Source organism: Limulus polyphemus, unplaced genomic scaffold (assembly GCF_000517525.1).
Source record: "Limulus polyphemus unplaced genomic scaffold, Limulus_polyphemus-2.1.2 Scaffold891, whole genome shotgun sequence".
NCBI classification, from domain to species: Eukaryota; Metazoa; Arthropoda; class Merostomata; order Xiphosura; family Limulidae; genus Limulus; species Limulus polyphemus.
Window position 1 is genome coordinate 304807 of NW_013666501.1, and position 5860 is coordinate 310666.

A 5860-nucleotide genomic window follows, 5' to 3' on the forward strand; every position below is an offset into this window, starting at 1 on the left:
GTCACTAGGAGCTCATTGACTCACTATATTGCATGTCACTAGGAGCTCATTGACTCACTATATTGCATGTCACTAGGAGCTCATTGACTCACTATATTGCATGTCACTAGGAGCTCATTGACTCACTATATTGCATGTCACTAGGATTTCATTTTTCAAGTATGAAAGTTGTATATTTTTAAAGCTGGGCCATTAGTTGAATTTGATAACTGATTAATAGTTGAAATCATTAGTTAATAACAAGCAACTAACTGATTATTCTCATGTTAAACTTGGAGAGCTGGAATGTCAGAAATAGTAATTATTGGAAAACCTATTTCATTTAGATGATTTTTTTGTGACACAAATTAATTAAGCTGAACAATCTTGAATTAATTGAAAATCATAAAGGCAACACTTCAATTACTTGTATAGTTGAAATAATCAAAATAGGAATCGTTTATGTGACACTAACTGACGTAATCAATTTTCATAGGTTGTCTGTTATATTGGTTAATTTCTCAGTTCTTACAGTTTAAAGTTACATAAAAAACAAACAGACAGTTATTCAGGCAGGTAATAATAAGGATTCAGAATAAAGTTTTAATACATTGAAATGTTAAACTACAAAATCTATTAATCATTGTATTATCCCTGATCCACAGGTGAGAAAAAAAAAGTGATGCATGTATTTTGGGGGCAGAGCGTTCATCTTGGTTGTACAATTATCTCCCAGGAAGTTGATAGATTAGGCATGGGTTCACTTCAATGGATTCATTACAGCCACGAGAAAGGCACTCATCTGATTAAACCTCACCGAGATAAGTATCTTCTGACTTCAGACCATGGATTGGTCATTATGTCAGTGACTGACCGGGATAGTGGCCGCTACGTTTGTAAATTAGGGAACAACATTTTGTGTAACTACACAGTGACAGTGGATTCAAGTAAGTGCTGTTAAAAATGTTCAATATACAACTTGATAATTATATTTCAACAACTAATTCTATATAAAGAAATGATGAATAACCATATAATTCATACCATTTTTAAATTTGGCCAAAACTGAATTATGATGTCATAAAATTGCTTAAAAAAATCAGTATACAAACTTTTTTTTTTCTTATTAAATTCCTGATCTAATTTTTCATTTTAAAACAAAATGTCCGAACTTCATGTGAAATTATTAAAGAAATATATATCAAATTATATTTTGTATGTATTTTACTATACTTGATATATATATCTGTAGAGTATTTACAGAGTTCAGTGCCTTTTCCAACAAGTTTCGGCGAGGCTAATGAGAGAGGAAAAATTTAATCAAATCACAATTAGTGTGACCAAAAATGAGTGAAATAAATATAAAGAAAGTATATATACATATACAATGGCAAAATATGTGTGTAACATAACTTTCAAACTTTCATAAAGTTACCAAATCTTGCTGGAACAAAACTCTGATCCTAAATCTTTATAAATCATTTTATGAAAATAACTAATCTGATATAACTGATATAAATGTTGAAAAGATAATTAGTTTCAACTTGTCAAACTTTTCAGTATGTTATAAGCTCTGTTTTTTAAATTAACATAAAAACACTTCAGCTCTATGTGGTTATTTTAATTTTCTGTAAAATAAAAAGGTATTGGTTATAATACTAATAACAAACTGTTTTTTTTTCAAGAAACCTGCAGTGCTCCATCTGAAAATGATTACAAGAAAATTTACTGGACTGGTGCCATGAGTTTGAGAAATACAAAACTGCCATGAAAACTTGGCAAAACAAACAAGCTGTAAGTATTGGTTTTTGATATGCTTGATATTTGTAAGGATTTTTTTTTTTTACTTTAATATTTGACCATTTCATTTCTTTCGAGTCACATAATGTGGTGTGTGCTATATATATATAGGACAATTAACAAACAGACCTAATGTGCCGAAGTGCTGTCATTGGTAGTTTCATAATGTCCTGCATATTTTGTGAGCTATGGCAAGAGTACCCATATTTGATTTCACTCGATACAGTAGCTTTGCTGTGAAGTTGGCTTCAGCAGTATAAGTCCCATTAGATGAGATTCTTCACCTGTGGGGTAACTACTAAAGATGGACCCCCCTGCATAAAAAGTTATTGGACTTCCTAAGTTTATTACCCTTGTCAGCAATTTGTACGTTTGTCAGGCCCCCTTTTGGCTCATGCCCCCTGCAAATGTTATTGTTCTCCATTCTGTCATGACCAAGCTACCATGTTCTAGTTGCAGACTCTACCCTGCCAAGAATCATAATGTAGATTTCATTTCATAATCTTTTTACTCTTACATTTAACCCTGCTTGTTGAATTTCTAACCTTATTAAGTACCTCTCTTTTGAGATTTCTAAACAACACTCTTTGGAGTACCTCACTATATTCTTGAGGTAAGGTACACTCTGTTGCTTGTGGATTTTTTTTTTTGGCCACATCCCAGGGTTGCCAAGAACATAAGTTGGGTCTTGCTCATTCCCTGTACGCCTTTTCTTTGGGAATGTGCCTAAATCCCTTCTCTCTTTCTTTACTTAATTAAGTTCTTGGATTTAATAATGGTATTTTTAAAAGTGCCTCTTCACTCCAGGAATTAAGACTCCTTGGTAATGGGCTGTATTCTGTAGTATCTGATAAATAAATGTTTTGTATCAGTATTTATACATAATATATATATATTCTGTTTCAATGAAACTACAATAAAGAATGAGAATATTTTTCTCCAGTGTTTATGAGGCATAATTCAGAATAAATCCAATAGAGGTCAGCACAAACAGCATTTTCAACGCCATCTAGCGAGCAGAAGAAATTTGTACAAATAATTAAAAATATGGTTAGAAATGGTTTGCCTGGGCAAATCATGGAAGAAGTTAAAATGGAAACTTCAACGGTAGTACTGATGGCATTTTACCTTATCCCATTAAGTATAGTTATTGTTTCATACGGTCCTTTCACTTCTTGGAAGATTCTTATGGAAATTTACTGAATTATTGCAAAAATCAGTCAATATATTTAAAATTTTTTGTAATACTGAAAAGTGCCCGGCATGGCCAGGTGGTTAAGGCATTCAACTCGCAATCTGAGGGTCGTAGGTTCGAATCCCCGTCACACCAAACATGCTCGCCCTTTCAACCCTGGGGGCATTATAATGTGATGGTCAATCCCACTATTTGTTGGTAAAAGAGTAGCTGCCTTCCCTATAGTTTTTAACTGCTAATTTAGGGACAGCTAGAGCAGATAGCCCTTGTATAACTTTGTGCAAAATTCAAAACACACACACACTTAATACTAGAAAAAAGCTTAAATTACTTGTTTTATACATTCGTTCAATATATTTAACAACATGCATTTAAAAAATCAGTAATTTATCAATCATTTGTTATTCTAAAAACATTATGGTATAATATATATATATTTGTTTTGTTTTTCAGAAATGTCATGGGACACACCCAAATGATGTGACCTACCAAGGAAGCCCATCTCTATAAAGAAGTTCTTTGACAGTCAGTGTTTAGAACAAGAGAGAAAATTGCTAGAAGCTTCAGAGTGTTGTATACTATCTGTCTAGTATCTGTGGTTATTTGTGTACGTGTTTGTTTGTTCTTCAGACTCTTTTAGGACATAATTTTGAAATTTGCTCTGTAAAGTTTTCCCTTTTTTTTTTTCTTTGAGTAAAAAAAAGAATACTGAAGCTACCATGTGCATCTACCACAGAATTACCACAAAGTTGGCTTAAGAGAAAAAACTATACCAGTGTTTCCAGATTCTCTTTTAACATGTAGCTACCACATTTTGTATAGAGGTACAAAGTTTTCAAGCATCGAAAGAACAAAGAGTAGCTGTAAACTTTCCATGTAAGTACAGTCGTTTTCTCACATAAGGTGAAGTATGGAGTTGCTACCATCCTCTTCATGAAGTGCAAAAGTGTTCCATCATCAGATGAAGTACATGGTTGCTACAATCTTCTCGATGATGGTGCAAAATTGTTCTGACATTAGATAATTAGGTGAAGTATAGGGTTGCTACAATCCTTTCCATGGAGGTGTAGAAATTTTCTATCGTAAGATGAAATATTGAATTGCTACAGTCCTCTCCACAATGGGACAGAAGTATTCTAACATTATGGCAAATATAAGGTTGCTACAATCTTCTCCATGGAGGTGAAAAAGTGTTCTGTCAATGGGCGATGTACAGAATTTCTGCCGTCCTCTACATGGTGGGACAGAATGTTCTGTCATCAGATGATGTATACAGTTGCTACCATCCTCTCCACGAAGTGCAGAAGTGTTCTGTCATCAGATGATGTATACAGTTGCTACCATTCTCTCCACGAAGTGCAGAAGTGTTTTGTCATCAGATGATGTATACAGTTGCTACCATTCTCTCCATGAAGTGCAGAAGTGTTCTGACATCAGATGATGTATACAGCTGCTACCATCCTCTCCACAAAGTGCAGAAGTGTTCTGTCATCAGATGATGTACATAGCTGCTACCGTCCTCTACATGGTGGAACAGAATGTTCCTTCATCAGGTGATGTATACAGTTGCTACCATCATCTACATGGTTGGGCAGAAGTGTTTTGATATCAGGTGAAGTGTGGAGTTACTGAAAACGTCTTCATAAGTGCAGAAGTATTCTGACATCAGGTGAAGGAGGGGGCTTCTACAGTTTTCTCTATAAAGTGCAGAAGTGTCCTGATATCAGGTGAAATATAGGTTTGCTGCAGTCCTCACCATGAAGTTCAGAAGTGTTATGACATCAGATGAAAATAGGAGGTTGCTACACTTTTCTCCTGGAGGTGAGATAATATATTGGCATCAGGATAGGAATGGATTTATTGCCATCATTTCATATAATATTCTGATGAAGCAAGATATAACTTCTATCCTGTCATGGAGGTACAGTAGCATCAGTTGATGCAGCAAGTAGTTTGGCAATACTCCCCATGGATATACACTAGATTTATGAAACAACAAGTCTTGGCTGTAAGTGTCATCTCAATGGATTAATGTTGGTATAAAATCAACAGATTGTAACTTTCATCTTCCCTACATAAATTGATTAAATTCCACGACGTTGGTTGGATCAAAAGACTTTAGCTGTAATGTTAGCAGTCAAATTCCTATGGAACTGTAAATGAAAAGACTTTTATTTCATGCCGTACTACAGTCATGCCATTTGGCATTTACTTGTGATTTCGCTCTTTAGTCACTGATGTGCAGAAGAAGAGCTGTCATATAATGGGAAATCATTAATCATGGTATTGAAATACCGACATTACACTTGTGAATCAACCGAACAAACAAGTTGGCCATACTGTTATGCTTTAACCTGGTGCCAAAATATTGTAACTTTTATTACCGTTATGAGAGTCTACAAAATAGGAGATGATTATTGATGTTGCCAACAGAATTTCCTTGAAGATGTTGATGAATAATTAAATTTTTTGTAACTTCTAAGGTAAAAAGTCAGCAAGTCTTGTGGCTTATAGATTGATAAAACAAGAAATTTTTTACATATAGTATAGTGAATGGGAGCTACAAATTAGAATGTGAAAGATAGTGAGTCAATGAGCTCCTAGTGACATGCAATATAGTGAGTCAATGAGCTCCTAGTGACATGCAATATAGTGAGTCAATGAGCTTCAATTTTAAAGTACCACCAGTAGTAGATTGAAGTGTGGGTTTAGTAAACTTTGGGTTTCAACAAGGAGGTGTATTCCAGTGACATAACACTTAGTTATATACAACTTTCATACTTGAAAAATGAAATCAATTTTAAAGTACCACCAGTAGTAGATCGAAGTGTGGGTTTAGTAAACTTTGGGTTTCAACAAGGAGGTGTATTCCAGTGACATAACACT

The 5860-nt window shown here is 34.3% G+C and overlaps 1 pseudogene; it reads left to right on the forward strand.

Moving 5' to 3' along the window:
* LOC106461065 overlaps positions 1 to 5635 on the forward strand; it is a 100714-nt pseudogene extending 95079 nt beyond the window's left edge.
* Positions 5636 to 5860: the final 225 nt, after the last annotated feature.